The sequence below is a fragment of the Antechinus flavipes genome, chromosome 1, assembly GCF_016432865.1.
Source record: "Antechinus flavipes isolate AdamAnt ecotype Samford, QLD, Australia chromosome 1, AdamAnt_v2, whole genome shotgun sequence".
In the NCBI taxonomy this organism is placed as follows: domain Eukaryota; kingdom Metazoa; phylum Chordata; class Mammalia; order Dasyuromorphia; family Dasyuridae; genus Antechinus; species Antechinus flavipes.
In genome coordinates this window covers 208,219,520-208,235,696 of record NC_067398.1, presented here as the reverse complement: position 1 = coordinate 208,235,696, position 16,177 = coordinate 208,219,520, and the positions used below count along the sequence as shown (strand labels likewise).

The 16,177-nt window shown below is 35.3% G+C and overlaps 1 protein-coding gene across 1 annotated transcript in view; it reads left to right on the top strand.

The window, feature by feature from the left end:
- FOCAD (focadhesin) overlaps positions 1-16,177 on the top strand; it is a 349,882-nt gene that overhangs the window by 17,520 nt on the left and 316,185 nt on the right. The gene's annotated exons all lie outside the window — the stretch shown is intronic.

Here is a 16,177-nt window from a genome sequence, read left to right as displayed (position 1 = left end):
TTCCTCTAAAGATAAAGTTATACCACTTGTCCCCAGTCAGTGCTGCTTGTCTCTTATTTTTTCATTTTCCTCTAAGGTTGTACTGGTTATGTGGGATTGTTTTGGTCTTCTGGCTTGTTCACCTGAAATTGTGTTATTATTTATTATTAACAAGAGAACAGTGATAGAGGGGACCATATTTGTTAAAGCTCTGCTACTAGAAAGATCAGTTATAAAAAGTTCACCTGTTTTCTAAATGTATAACTTACTGTTGTTCAGAACATTAAAGTAATTAAATAATTGCTGTCAGTGTAATGATGTGAAAAAGCACAGAGGATAATAATAATGATATTAGTGAAGTTAATAGCTAGCAGTTATATAACACCTAATCTCTGCCCAGCACTGAGCACATACAAAGGTCTCATTTTACTCCTGCAACAACTCTGGGAGGTAGATAACTATTTTTATCCCTATTTTACAGACGAGCAAACTAAAGGCCTAGAGACTTTAAGTGACTTGCTTAGTGTTTGAGACCATATTTGAACTCAGATTTTCCTGGCTTCAGGCCCAGCATTCAGTTCACTGCTACCAAGCTCCCCTGGAAGTGTAATCCTGCCTCATCTACGCCCTCGCAGTGATCTAAAAAGGGCATTAGATTGAAAAATGACCAACAAATCCAAAGAGAAGTCTTAGTAAGCTTCTGAATCCAGTGTAGGATTACACAGAAAAGATAGAAACCCTGGAAGAGAGGGACTGCTAATAAATCCAGCATGAGTCTGGCTGAACGGGTTAGAAGATCAAAGTAACACTGTGACCTTAGGGGGAATGAGAGCTTTATATGGAGTGAAAGACCATAATCATACCCAGACTACAGATAGACATCTAGGTAGATCTACCTGAGGACACTGAAATTTGCAAAATCTCTTTTTAAAAAAAATGATAGTTTTATTTTTTTCTAACTACACATAAAGACAAATCTTAACATTAATTAAAAAAATTTTTTTGTTCTACATTTTTTCCCCTCTCCCTAATACAGTAAACATTTTGATTTAGATTGTCTATATATGAAGTCGCGTAAGACACATTTCCATATTAGTCATATTGGGAAAGATGAAATAGACCAAAAGAAAAACTCACAAAATCATGACCAAATCATGGTATGTGAATGTAGTAATATTAATGGCAATAGCAAGCACCTATACATATACCTTTATATATTGTTGTATATAGTCACAGTAGCATTTGTATAGGTAGAGTGCAAAGATCATCAGATCTTTGTGACAACGTAGGAGAGTAAAAATAATTAATAAACCTCTTTTATGGATGAGGAAACTGAGGCAAATGAGAGTTTAAGTTATTTACTAGGGTAACACAAATATTAAGTGTCTGAAGCCAGATTTAATTTCATATTTTCTTCTATCCAAGTTTAATGCGATATCCATTGTGCCAAATTGTGTGTAGGAAATGATGAAAGGAAATGATAGTTTCAAAAAAAAAACCTTGGAAAGACTTATATGTCTTAAATACAAAGTAAAGGGAGCAGAAGTAGGAGAACAATATAATAATAGTAATATTATAAAGAATAATAAGTTGGAAAAATTAAAAAACTGACCAACTCAATGTTTATTCAGGATTTTAGAGTATTGGCTATAAAGTATGTTACCCACTTCTTTCCATAGGCATGATGAATTCATGATGAAGAATAACATATAAATTTGTAGACATACCCAAAGTGGGAATTTATGTTGTTTAACTGTGTATTTGTTAAATTTGGGGAAGAAGGTGGTTTGAAAGAAAGAAAATAAATGCTTGTTAGTTGAAAAAAAAATTTTTTTTAATGAGAAGGTGAATACTTTGGGATAAATGAAGAAGAGGGTGTCTATGATGTCTCATAATTTGGGTGGGTGAGAACATAAAAATGGGGGGAGAGGAAGCATAAATCTATTTTCCATTCAACAAGCATTTTTAAGTGCCCAGTATGTGGTAGGCACTGTGCCACATGCTAAATTTACAAAAACATAGTTCTCTTCTAAAAGAACTCACATTCTAATGTGAGAAGGTAGCTATTAACAACTACATGTATATGTAAGATATATACTGAGTGGATGGACAGTGATGTTACCAGTGGGGGAGGGCCTGGAAAGGCCTGCTGCAAGGAGTGAAATTTGATTCTTGAAGGAAACTAGGACATGTGTACACATGCCTTTATATATACACATATGTATATATGTATGTATATCAGCTGTACATGATAGCTTTACAAATTTTGACTGTGTGCCAGAGCATGAAAAATCTCAAAATAAATGTAAGAGAGCAGAAATATTTAGTATATCCTGTATTGTCATAGTGTTATTGTCACATGTAATCAATACAGACCCTTTGAGGAAAAGTTTTGATTTTAAATGTAGAATGAATCATTTAATGCTAAAAATAATAGACCAAAGAACAAATCATCAAAGTGATAGATAAAATTCATTGTAGAAAATGTCAGGCCATCATATGTATCTACACTTTTGAGATTTGAACCAAAATGATTTTTAGGGAAAATTTATATTACTGAATACTTTCATTAACTGATATTAGCAAAAAGAGGATATGACCAATATTTGCATCTGCTTTGTGAGACTTTGCTAACTTGTTACAAGGAAGAGGGTTTTTGTTTTTTTATTTGAAGTGTGAAGTGGAAGATTGAGTACAAGATGAGAGGTAGTTTTAGCAAAACAAAAAGATAGTACTTCAAGAAAGCTTTTGATTATAAAGCACAGAAGAGAACAGAACTATATTTAGAGATTTAATAGGCAAAGTTGGTTACTTAATGCAGGAAATGTAAGTATATGTGAAAAAACTCAAAACAAATATACATTATAAAATTCCTAGCTTCATAGTTAATTCCTTTTTAATTCTTTTTTGCATGTAGAAGTGTTCAGATTTTGGTTTCTATCTAATGTAAAATAAAAAAAAACCCAAACATTTAAAGCAAAATTCAAGTTAAAGAAACCTACTTATCTAAAAAATGTTGCTCTGAAAATTTTTAAATCATCACATGCATGTAAAGGAGAATGGCTTTTTTTCAATTCCTATAGACTTCTTAGTAAGTTTATTTCATTCTCTATTTCCTGTATCATCTTTTTAGCTTAGAGCTATGCCCCTTTCCTTCCCTCCAGAAAACCCCTCCACAAAAAATAAAAACAAAACCCCAGACCAATAGAGTCAGTTCCACTTCAGAACAACAAGGTGAATTTTGTCATCTTAATTTTTAAGCATTGTAATAGAACAGCACAATTTGGCATCTAGTTGAGAGGGAATAGAACAGAAGTGGAAGAGGGACACTTCCAGTTTTGTGGGCTGCTGATATCAAATAGTGTCTTGGAATTTGACAGTTTTGGTCCTTATAATTTCCTTGAAACTTGCCTGACCCATCCCATCCTGGCCCTGGACTTCACTACTTCCAGAATTTCTAACCCAGTTTTTGAGGAGTCCTGATCTCCAGTGAGCCACATTGTATAGTCTGAGTTTGAAAAAAGAACTGACATTTGCAAAGCTGTCATTGTCTGAACTTCAGGGAGTGGCTGGGAATGTATACACTTTGCTTCTGAAATCATTCTTTCCAAAGGAACAGTGTGTTATCCAGTGGTGTCCTTTCTTTTCTCCATCCTGGTTCAATTGTGAACCAACACTTAAAAACTGAAAGTTGTTTACAAGTAGCTTATGTAAACAAAGAATTTGATTTGAGAATTTGTTTGGTGGGGAGGGCCAGGAGGAGATATCCTTTTAAAGTCATTAAAAAAGGATTTTAAAAAAGTATTCATTAAGAGTGATGTAGGAACACCTTAAGAAACTAATCATGGAAATTGTCATTACTGATTGTTTTCGAAATCTTTTATAACTTAATCAAAACTGAAACTGATGTGGAAGTTGTAATTTTATGTGCCTTCTGTAATTTTTAAAGAATGGTTACAACCTATTCCCTAATACACAGTTTGGCCATTTGATCCCACATTGTCTTTTGCTTTTTTCCTAATGTTAAAGATTTCCAAAGTAAGAAGTCTCCTTTTTTTTTTTTTTTTTTTTTTAAATCAGATTTTTGCCCTTAACTGCATTGGGATCCAGAGACCTCCTGCAGCCTTTGTTATAGTTGCTTAGTAACGGGATTGTGAATAAAAACCTTACTCTCTTGTGGAACAAGGTTTTCAGTTTTTGATATTGAGGTGTCATGACAGCCTGTAATTTTGGTTGAACTGCCTCCTTTCCGCCTCCCCCCCTTTCTTTTTAAAAGGTGCTTGGTAGGAGGGTTATGTGCCAGATAAACTGGGTAGGCACTTCATGTGTTTGCCTTTTGAGCTTCCCAACAGGCTGCTCTGCAGGAAGGGGCATGTGATTTTGTACATTCTGCATTTGGGAAAATCAAAGCATCTCATCTGAGATTCCTCAAGTCTCTGAGGGATGAACTTTACAGAATTTTGCCCAGGGTATTAAAATCCCTTTTGTGGTATCCAAGCTAAAGTGATTGAGTTCAGTGTTGCCAAGAAGAAATCATAAAGGTGGAGGAGTTTAAAATGATTGTGTCATGCATTTCATATCTCTGTGAATTACATGGATCTGGGATTATGGTCAATTGAATGAGAAATCAATTTTCTATCCAACTTTTGGAGAAGGGAGGCTGGTGTTGTAGTTAAAGATAAAAGCTTTGGCTAAAACACAAGTGCTTTACAAAACTTGGCCAGCTCCTTAGGAAAACTGGGGGCTTCCTACCTTGCTGCATTATTGTAGTTTTAAGCTTTGGCTCAGCTCTTTATTTTCTTGTATTTTGTAGGACGAGGAGAACCAATGAGGGAGACTTGTTTGGGACTCCTGCCAAGATTGAGTAGAGAACTCTCACCACAGACTTTGAAAAAAATTCAGACTCAAACTTTAGCTTCAGTCTGAAATGATTAAAAAATTAGCTGTGTTCTGTCTTACATTTGTGGGTTTTAATCTGTATTGCTGCCCTCACTTAGTTAAATCTTATTTGAAAGTGATAAAGGAGTAATACAGATTTTTTTGATCTTATCTTTTAGCCCAGCTTCTCTTTTCCTTTTATACCTTTTTAACCAATTCCTAATTGTGGTTTTAAAAAATTTTCTCAGCATAAGCTTCTCCCTTTATTGAAAACTAATTAGTGTATCTAAACTATAGCTTATAATAGCTGCAAAGACTAATATTAATAGTTGTCCCAGACTTTCTGTCATTTATATATTTGATGTTTGCAGGCCCAAATCTTTAGCTGATAATAGGATAATAAGATGATCTAGCTTCTTGAAACCTAGAAGGGATTTTAAAAGTCAGTTAGTCTACTACCTTCATTTTATAAATAAGGAAATGAAGATTCATAGGAGTGAACTGACTTGGCCATCGTTGGCCAAATATTATTATTATTATTATTATTATTTTTAAAATAACTTTTTATTGATAGAACTCATGCCAGGGTAATTTTTTACATTTTCCCTTGCATTCACTTCTGTTCCGATTTTTCCCCTCCCTCCCTCCACCCCCGCCCCCAGATGGCAAGCAGTCCTTTACATGTTGAATAGGTTACAGTATATCCTGGATACAATATACGTGTGCAGAACCGAACAGTTTTCTTGTTGCACAGGGAGAGTTGGATTCAGAAGGTAAAAATAATCCGGGAAGAAAAACAAAAATGCAAGCAGTTTATATTCATCTCCCAGTGTTCTTTCTTTGGGTGTAGCTGCTTCTGCCCATCTTTGATCAATTGAAACTGAATTAGCGGCAGAGATTCCAAACATGGCTACCATGTGAGGACCCTCTGTTCACTGGACCCTCTGTCTAGTGCCCTCCTTATCTCTACCTTCGCCTATACTTTAACTTTGCTTATCTAATAATAAACCTCTTTTGTCAATCTAGCAAAAAAAAAAAAAAAAAAGAAACTGAATTAGCTCTCTTTCTCGAAGAGATCCACTTCCATCAGAATACATCCTCAAACAGTATTGTTGTTGAGGTATATAATGATTTCCTGGTTCTGCTCATTTCACTCAGCATCAGTCCATGTAGGTCTCTCCAAGCCTCTCTGTATTCATCCTGCTGGTCATTCCTTACAGAGCAATAATATTCCATAACATTCATATACCACAATTTACCCAGCCATTCTCCAATTGATGGGCATCCATTCATTTTCCAGCTTCTAGCCACTACAAACAGGGCTGCCACAAACATTTTGGTTGGCCAAATATTAAGTAACACAGCTAGAATTCCAGCATAGAAAGTCTTCTGACTTCAAATTCATCTGGCTTGACAAGATACCATGTTGGAGGTTACAGTTTTCATATCAAAATAGCTCCATAGAACTCAGTTATGGGGAAGATCAAGGGCATCGAGACTGATGAAAGGAATGGCCTGTGTAGTCTGTCTGCCTCATTCTAAACAGCTCTCATCACTTCCACATTTCTAAAATGTGTCCCTCATAATCTTGTGGGAAAAGGACAGCACAGGACACTTGGTTTTGAATCTTAGTTCCTCTACTCACAGCCCATGTAACTCAGGGAAGTCACCGCCTTTATGCCTGTCTTCTCATTTGCTAAATGAACAGAATATTTATTTTGCATCACTCAGCAAGGTTTTTCTCCATTTCAAGTATGGGAAGACATTTGAACAAATGGTGTCATGAAGTGATATGGTATAAACAGAGTAGAGCAAAGAGACCAGTTGGATTGTAGAGTAGAATACTTGAAAGACACCAGTATGTGTGTCTTTTTTTTTTTTTTTTTTTTTTTCAGCCTGGAAAGAAAGACTAGAGTCAGATTTTGGAGGTCTTTAAATGCCAAACCGAAAAATTTATATTTTGTTTTGAAAGTAATAAGGATCCAGTGAAACTTCTGGAGCAGAGAAATGACATGGTCAGATTGTGTTTTAGAAATGCCACTTTAGCCGCAATCCAGATAGATTGGAGAGGGGAGAGATTGTTTTCAGGGAAACCAACCAAGAAGCTTATTGTAATATTTCATTTTTAAAAATAGTATTTTATTTTTCCAAATTTATGCAAAGATAGTTTTCAACATTCAGAACTTTTGTAGAACCTTGTATTCCAAGTTTTTCTCTCTCTTCCCACCCCAAAACTGCAAGCAATTTGATTTTAATATCTCATTTAAAATGGGATGAGAACCTGTACTAAATGTTATTGGCATGAATAGAAAGAAGGAGAGGGACATGAGAAGGACTGTAGCTAAGTGGCCAAAACACTGCATTTGGAGTCAGCAAGACCTGAGTTACTAGCTACATGATTTTCACTAAATCCTATTTGCCTCAGTTTCCTCATCTGTCAGAGGAGTTGGAGATGGAAATGGCAAACCACTTTGATATCATTGCCAAGAAAACCTAAATAGGATCATGAAGAGTTGGATTCTACTGAAATGAGTGAACAAAACAGCATAGGATTATTGTGAAGGCAAAACATTGTTTTGTTAGGTGCTTAGCAAACTTTAAACCGCTGTGCAGATACTAGCTATTATTATTACATTGTGAAGGTTTTTGAGTGAGATTAAAGAATTATGTAATATTGTGACTGTGAACAGTTTATTGTTAGGAATGGTAGCACTCAATAAAAATATGGAAGTTAGGAAGAGGGGTAAACTTGGGGAGAAATTTTGGACATGTTGAATGTGAAAAGCTTGTGTCCAGGTGGGAAGATCTAAAAGTTACTCAGAAATAGTACCAGCCAGAGCATAGGACGAGTTGAGAAATGGATATTAGCCTTATCTATATGATAAACTCCAGTAGTTTCCTATTATTGCCAGGACAATATGTAAACCTCCCTTTTTGCCTTCAAAGCCCTTGATAATTCCCTCCCTAAGACTTTCCATTCTTCTTAGTTCTTTTGTTTGTTTGCTGAAGCTCAGTTGGGGTTAAGTGACTTGCCCAGGGTCACATAGTTAGGAAGTGTTAAGTGTCTGAGACCAGGTTTGAACTTGGGTCCTCCTGACTTCAGGGCTGGTGCTCTCTCCACTGTGCCACCTAGCTGCCCCGCTTTCCATTCTTCTTATACTTTCCATGTTCTTCCCTCTCCCCCTCCCCATCCTTCCATCAGTGATGTGACCCTGGTCTTCTTGCTCTTCTTCATAGAAGATATTCCATCTCCCAGGTCTGGGCAGTTTCACTGTTTGTCCCTGCTTCCTATTCTTTGTCTCCTGGTTTCCCTCAAATCTCGGATAAAATCTTACCTTCTACAGGAAAGCCTTTTCTGGTCCTCCTTCATTCTAGTGCCTTCCCTCTAATGGTTCTTTCCATTTTATTCTGTACACAGTTACAGGATATATAGTTGCTAGCCTGTTTTTTCCTCTATTTAAATGCGAGTTCCTTGGGTTCAGGAGTTGTCTTTTGCTTTTCTTTGTGTTCCCAGTGCATACACAGAGTCTAGTGCAAAATTGGCACTTAATTATTTACTGAATGATACTTGACTCCTCAGAAGTTGGGGAGTTTGTTGGAAGAGACTGTATAGAGAGCAGTGGAAGGAAGGTGAACGACAGAGCTTTGGGGGTGGATGGTGAGTAGGGAGATTGAGAAAAGATGGGTCAGGTAGGAGAAGAAGCAGGGGAGACCAGGGTCATCCCTCCCCCAAAATCCAAGAAGTAAAGATTTGGTCATGAGGAGGGATGGTGGACTGCGCGGAGGTTGTAAGGAAGTCACAGAGGATAAGGCTAATGGACTTAGCAGCTCCCAAGAGATCACCGACATCCTTCGAGAGAGCTGTGTCCTTTGATTGATAGAGATTGAAGGCAGATTGCAAGAAATTGAAAAGTGAATAAGATGTGAGGATGTGAAGGTAATTAGCATTAATAGGTTTTTTTGGGTAGAAATTTGGTGTGAAAATGAGGTAATATAAATTAATAGCTTGAAGAGATAGAAGGGTCAAGTGAAGTTTTTTTTTTTTTTTTTTTTTTTTTAAGGGAGAGAGATCTGGGCATTTATGTAGGTTTCAGAGAAAATTAGTGAAGAAGAGGTTAAAAATTAGAAGGAGAGAGTGATTAATGGAGAAAACTTCTGGAGAAGATGGGAGGTTAATACGATTGAGGTGATAACAGACTGGAGTTAGCAAGTAAAACTCTCTGATTGGAGCAATACAGTAGAGAACAGGGGATGAAATTGAAGCAATTTGAAGTTTGAAATGGGGGAAACTTATTTTTTCAGTGAAGTATGAATTAAGGTGCTCTGTTGAGAGAAAGGAGAAGAATATGATGTTGAGAAGGGAAGGTTTGAAATAAGTGTTGATTTGCTGGAATCAACTCAGTGCTTCTTGTGAAATAGTGGAGTGGATCTAAATCAGGGATTTTTAATATTGAATCCTTGGAATTTGGATGAAAAAAAAAGCACATCCTCCTTTTCATTAACTTCTAACTGAAATTTACATTTCTTTTAAAATAGTATTTTATTTTTCCAAATATATGTAAAGATAGTTTTTAATATTCATATGTGCAAAACCCTGTGTTGCAAATTTTTCTCTCTTTTTTCCTCCCACCTCCTTCTCTAGACAGCAAGCAATGCAATATAGGTTAAACATGGGTACTTCTTTTAAACTTCATGCTGTGCAAAAAAAAAAAAAAGATCAGATCAAAAGGAAACAAACATGAGAAAGGAAAAAAAAAACAAGCAAAGAAACAACAGCAACACTAAAGGATGAAAATACTATGCTTTTGTAATTAAAAAAAGAGAAACACTTGAAGGATAAGAAAAAAAAAAAAGAAAATACTATGCTTTGATCCACTCAGTTTCTGTAATTTTCTCTCTTTGGATTCCATTGTAGGTCTATTGGAATTACCTTGAATCACCTCATTGTTGAAAAGACCCAAGTTCATCACAAATGTTCATTACATAATCTTTTTGTTGTATACAATTCTCTCTTGGTTCTGCTCATTTCACTTAGCATCAGTTCATGTAAATCTTTCTAGGTTTTCTAGGTCTGTTTATCATTTCTTATAGAACAATAATATTCTATTACCTTCATATACCATAACTTATTCACCCATTTCCCAGCTGATGGGCATCCACTCAATTTCTAGTTCCTTGCTACTACAAAAAGGGCTGCTGCAAATATTTTTTGTACATATGGGCCTTTTTCCCTCTTTTATGATCTCTTTGGGATACAGACCCAGTAGAGACACTTTAGCATCTCCTTTAAAAAATTAAATAATAATTTTAAAACATTATTTTGAGAAAGGGTTTCCCCATAGGTTTTACCAGACTGACCAAGAGGTCCATGACAAAACAAACAAACTAAAAAAAAAAAAAAAAAAAAAAAACCCAAACCTTGGTCTAAATGCTCTAAGAGTTCATCTAACTTCATCTTTTTTCTGAGTTTCTTATTGGGTGAATTTTAGTTAACTTTACAAGAGGCAGGACTCTTTGGGTGGGAAAAGAAATATATAAGCTATAGATGGAAGAGACTTCAGAGGCAATGTCAGCCATTCCCTTTAATTTACAAATGAGGGAAGCTTAAGTGAATTGCACTCAGACACAAAAGTTGTAAACGGGAGAGGTCAGATATAAATCTGGGTACTTTGATTTCCAACTTTTTTTATACTTTATTCCCCTCTTTGTATCTCATGAACCTTTGACACTGGCTTCCTTGCTGTTCATTAGGAAGGATACTTCATTTCTAGAGTCATTATACTTCTCTACTGGTTCTCTTCCGTATCTGGAATGTTTTCCCTTCTTTATTTCTGGCTACTGGCTCCCTCCAAGTGTCAACTGAAATTTCGCCTTGTATAAGAACCTTTTTCTAGTTCCCCTTACTAAGAAAAAAATGTTAATAGTAACTGGTACATAGAGTTATTTTGTGCCTGTATGGCTATGTATCTGTCCTGCTTACACCTTATTGGGACTCTTGTTATCAAATGGTCCCTGATGTTAAACCAGGCTGTTTTTAACTTACCTGGCATATGAAATCTATCCCATTCCTATACCTCACATATATTTTAATATTTTACTAGTTCTTATAGGCAATGGATATACTGTTAATAAGGTTTTTTATTTTTTAACTTTAAAAAATTATTTTTAATTTATGGAATAAAACAAGTTTTTTCATAGTACAAATTTTAAATGATGGTATTCTTATGGAACGCTTTGATTTTTTTTTAATTTTTTTTTTAAATTTAATTTTATTTAATAATAACTTTGTATTGACAGAATGCATGCCAGGATAATTTTTACACAGCATTATCCCTTGCAATCACTTATGTTTCGTTTTTTTTTTTCCCCTCCCTCTCTCCTCCCCCCCCAAGATGGCAAGCAGTCCTATATATGTTAAATATGTTGCAGTATATCCTAGATACAATACATATTTGCAGAACCGAACAGTTCTCCCGCTGCACAGGGAGAATTGGATTCAGAAGGTAAAAATAACTCGGGAAGAAAATCAAAAATCAAATAGTTCACATTCATTTCCCAGTATTCCTTCTTTGGGTGTAGCTGTTTCTGTCCATCATTTATCCAATGAAACTCAGTTAAGTCTCTTTGTCATAGAAATCCACTTCCATCAGGATGTATTCTGATGGAATACAATATTGTTGTCCAAGTGTATAATGATCTCCTGGTTCTGCTCATCTCACTTAGCATCAGTCCATGTAGGTCTCTCCAAGCCTCTCTGTATTCATCCTGCTGGTCATTCCTTAAAGAGCAATAATATTCCATAACATTCATATACCACAATTTACCCAGCCATTCTCCAATTGATGGGCATCCATTCATTTTCCAGTTTCTAGCCACTACAAACAGGGCTGCTACAAACATTTTGGCACATACAGGTCCCTTTCCCTTTTTTAGTATCTCTTTGGGGTATAAGCCCAATAGAAACACTGCTGGATCAAAGGGTATGCACAGTTTGATAACTTTTTGGGCATAATTCCAGATTGCTCTCCAGAATGGCTGGATTCGTTCACAACTCCACCAACAATGCATCAGTGTCCCCGTTTTCCCGCATCCCCTCCAACATTCATCATTATTTTTTCCTGTCATCTTAGCCAATCTGACAGGTGTGTAGTGATATCCCAGAGCCGTCTTAATTTGCATTTCTCTGATCAATAGTGATTTGGAACACTCTTTCATGTGAGTGGTAATAGTTTCAATTTCTTCATCTGAAAATTGTCTGTTCATATCCTTTGACCATTTATCAATTGGAGAATGGCTTGATTTTTTATAAATTTGAGTCAGTTCTCTATATATTTTGGAAATGAGGCCTTTATCAGAACCTTTAATTGTAAAGATGTTTTCCCAGTTTGTTACTTCCCTACTAATCTTGTTTGCATTCATTCTGTTTGTACAAAGGCTTTTTAATTTGATATAATCAAAATTTTCTATTTTGTGATTGGTAATGGGCTCTAGTTCATCTTTGGTCACAAATTTCTTTCTCCTCCACAAGTCTGAGAGATAAACTATCCTATGTTCCTCTAATTTATTTATAATCTCATTCTTTATGCCTAGATCATGGACCCATTTTGATCTTATCTTGGCATGTGGTGTTAAGTGTGGGTCCTTGCCTAATTTCTGCCATACTAATTTCCAGTTATCCCAGCAGTTTTTATCAAATAATGAAATCTTATCCCAAAATTTAGAATCTTTGGGTTTGTCAAACACTAGATTGCTATAGTTGACTATTCTGTCTTGTGAACCTAACCTTTTCCACTGATCAACTAATCTATTTCTTAGCCAATACCAAATGGTTTTGGTGACTGCTGCTTTATAATATAATTTTAGATCAGGTACAGCTAGACCACCTTCATTTGATTTTTTTTTTTCATTAATTCCCTTGAGATTCTCGACTTTTTATTGTTCCATATGAATTTTGTTGTTATTTTTTCTAAATCATTAAAATATTTTCTTGGAAGTCTGATTGGTATAGCACTAAATAAATAGATTAGTTTAGGGAATATTGTCATCTTTATTATATTCGCTCGGCCTATCCAAGAGCACTTAATATTTTTCCAATTATTTAAGTCTGACTTTATTTGTGTGAAAACTTTTTTGTAATTTTGCTCATATAATTCCTGACTTTCCTTTGGTAGGTAGATTCCCAAATATTTTATGCTATCAACAGTTATTTTGAATGGAATTTCTTTTTGTATCTCTTGCTCTTGGATTTTGTTGGTGGTGTATAAGAATGCTGAGGATTTATGGGGATTTATTTTGTATCCTGCTACTTTGCTAAAATTATGAATTATTTCTAATAGTTTTTTAGTAGAATCTCTGGGGTTCTCTAGGTATACCATCATATCATCTGCAAAGAGTGATAGTTTGGTTTCCTCATTGCCTACTCTAATTCCTTTAATCTCTTTCTCGACTCTTATTGCAGAGGCTAGTGGAACGCTTTGATTTTAAGTACTCATAATTTAATGCAGAATTTTTTAAAATGGTGGTTAGAAGAGCTTTCTCTTGTTGATAGTATAGTTCAGCCTCATGATGGAAACAACTTTGGGAGAAGTTTCTTGGGTTTGAAGATCATCGCTTGCATTTTATTTCTTTTTCCTGCTTATTTTTTCATGTCTGAGGTTGGTTTCTGGGATCTTAATTTTCAAGAGCTTGATAGATGGAGAAATATAAGCATATTTCTTGAAATTTCTTTTGCTTCTTAGTGGACTTTCATATATAACAAATAAAAGAGGAGGGGAACTGAGAACAAATGGGTACCCTTACAACTGCTGTGGTCAGAAGCCAGGAAAATAGGTTAATTCTTACAAGATTTTAATCTTAGGAGTTTGTTTTCAATTATGGGGATTTGTTTGTATGTTGTCTAGTCATCGTTGCAGTTAAATCTATTTACTGAGTGTTTACCTTTTTTGCCTCTTCAATTCAAGAAATTGAAATGAATTTTAATATCATATATTGGATTAAAAAAAACAAACCAATAACTAGAGGGTTGTTTTATTATTTGGTAAGTGCGTCAGTTATGTTCTTATAACCTTGTTTTTCCTGCTATTTATCTTTGGTCCAAAGGGAGGAAACTATATTTAGGAATATGGGGTCATCAGTTTAATATTCAAAGGGATTTTAAAGGTCATCTAGTCCATTTTCTCATTTTACAAAAAAGGAAACTGCAGCATAGATAAGCTAAATGGCTTTTCCAAGACAACAAGTAAAATGAAACAGTTTGGATACAAGCCTAGGCACTCTGGCTCCAGTTCGTCTCTGAGGTGGGTCCCCCTGCACCCCAACGTTCCAAAATCCTGGCTGCTATTTGGTGGTCATGTTGCTACACACTTATCCATTGATTAGGTATTTGTTCAAGGTTTTCTATTTGCTAAGCCCTGTCCTGGACACTGAGGATAGGGTTACAAGACGGGAAGAGAACCTAGGGCTATCTTGCTTAATGGCTTCATTTAGGTTCAGATAGGTTAAATGATTTGAGATGAGATTTGAACCCTGGCCTTTGCATTCCAGAAGCAGCAAACTTTCTCTCATACCATGCTGCCTGAACTCTCAAAGTTCTTAGACTTGATTTCCAGTGAATCAACAATAAACATGTAAAAACAAGAAATGCTTGTTTTATTTCATAAATTAAAATGAAAAGAAAGTGAATTGTGTGAGTGAGTGGCTCGATGGCTTAATGGAGAGAGCACTATGTTTGGTACCTCCAATGCCTAATAGTTGGGTGACCATAGCCAAGGTCTTCAACCTTTCTCCCTCAATTTTGTGATTTGTAAAATGGTAAAACAAACAAACAAACAAACACAAAAAACACAACTGCTATTTGTAAAATGTAAATTTGTAAAATTGTAAAATGGCAATAATAAAAATAATACTTACCTTCCAGTACTTGTGGAGATCAGAAACATAAAATATATCACCTACTTCATTATCAATTACCAGAATAATCTTTCACTATCAGTTTATTTAGTAGCTACTTGTAATAATTTTACTTTAAGATCTCTGCTTTGATTAGAAGTTGTAATCACTCCATATCTTAAAACATGGATTTTGGGAGATTAAAAGAAAAGATAAGGAAGGATTGTCAGCCCATCTCATTATCATATAATATTGCCTGATTTCTTTGGGGGAACATAGCCTACAAAGGGGTTTGTTTGGTGTATTTTTGAACAATCTGAAAAATCTAAATGTCAATAAAAAAAATTCCTCACTCTGTAATCTGCCTATTGATAAGACTCAGAATTTGGCCACGTTGGTCCTGAGGTGACAGGTGTGTTTAAACATCATTAGGTCCTTCCTGGAAGCTTTTCCAGCATGATAGAACCAGCCACAAATTGCATAGCTTTTAGGACCATCAGGTCACCTTCATACCATGGTGATACATTGGGCTAGGACATTAGTGGAGGATTATAATACTAGTAAGAGTAATAGTGATTTTTTTTATTTTTCTTATATTATAAGCCATTCTTTTATTGACCCTTTAGTATATGCAAAGTAGTATTTAAGGAACTGTCATCATGAGGTTAGAACTGATCTTTAGGGGTCACTTTGTCTTCTACCTTGAAAGGACAGTGATAACTGGATGGCTAGATTTCATTGAAGTGTATTGATTATAGTTATAATTTTTTCTCTCTTCTTGGGAATGATACTTCATAGTTTGCTGGTCATAACCCAGGGTCATTCTGGGAGGAAGGTTTTCTTTCCCATTTATCAGTTTAGCTTAAACATACCAGATCACACTTCTTGATCACAAGATACCTAAATTCCCAGTTTCCTGAATTTTTTAGCTTTCTTGTAGGATAATTCAGTGATTCTGAATTGGATTCTTTTTTTTTTTTAATTTTTATTTTTTATTTAATGATTACTTTATATTGACAACATTATTCCTTGCACTTGTTTCTTTTCCGATTTTTTTTCCCCTTCCCTCCCTCCACCCCCTCCCCTAGATGGCAAGCAGTCCTTTATATGTTGGATATGTTGCAGTATATCCTAGATACAATATATGTTTGCAGAACCGAACAGTTTTCTTGTTGCATAGGGAGAATTGGATTCAGAAGGTATAAATAACCCGGGAAGAAAAACTAAAATGCAGATAGTTCACATTCGTTTCCCAGTGTTCCTCCTTTGGGTGTAGCTGCTTATGTCCGTCATTTATCAATTGAAACTTAGTTAGGTCTCTTTGTCAAAGAAATCCACTTCCATCAAAATATGTCCTCATACAGTATCATTGTCGAAGTGTATAATGATTTCCTGGTTCTGCTCATTTCACTTAGCATCAGTTCATGTAAGT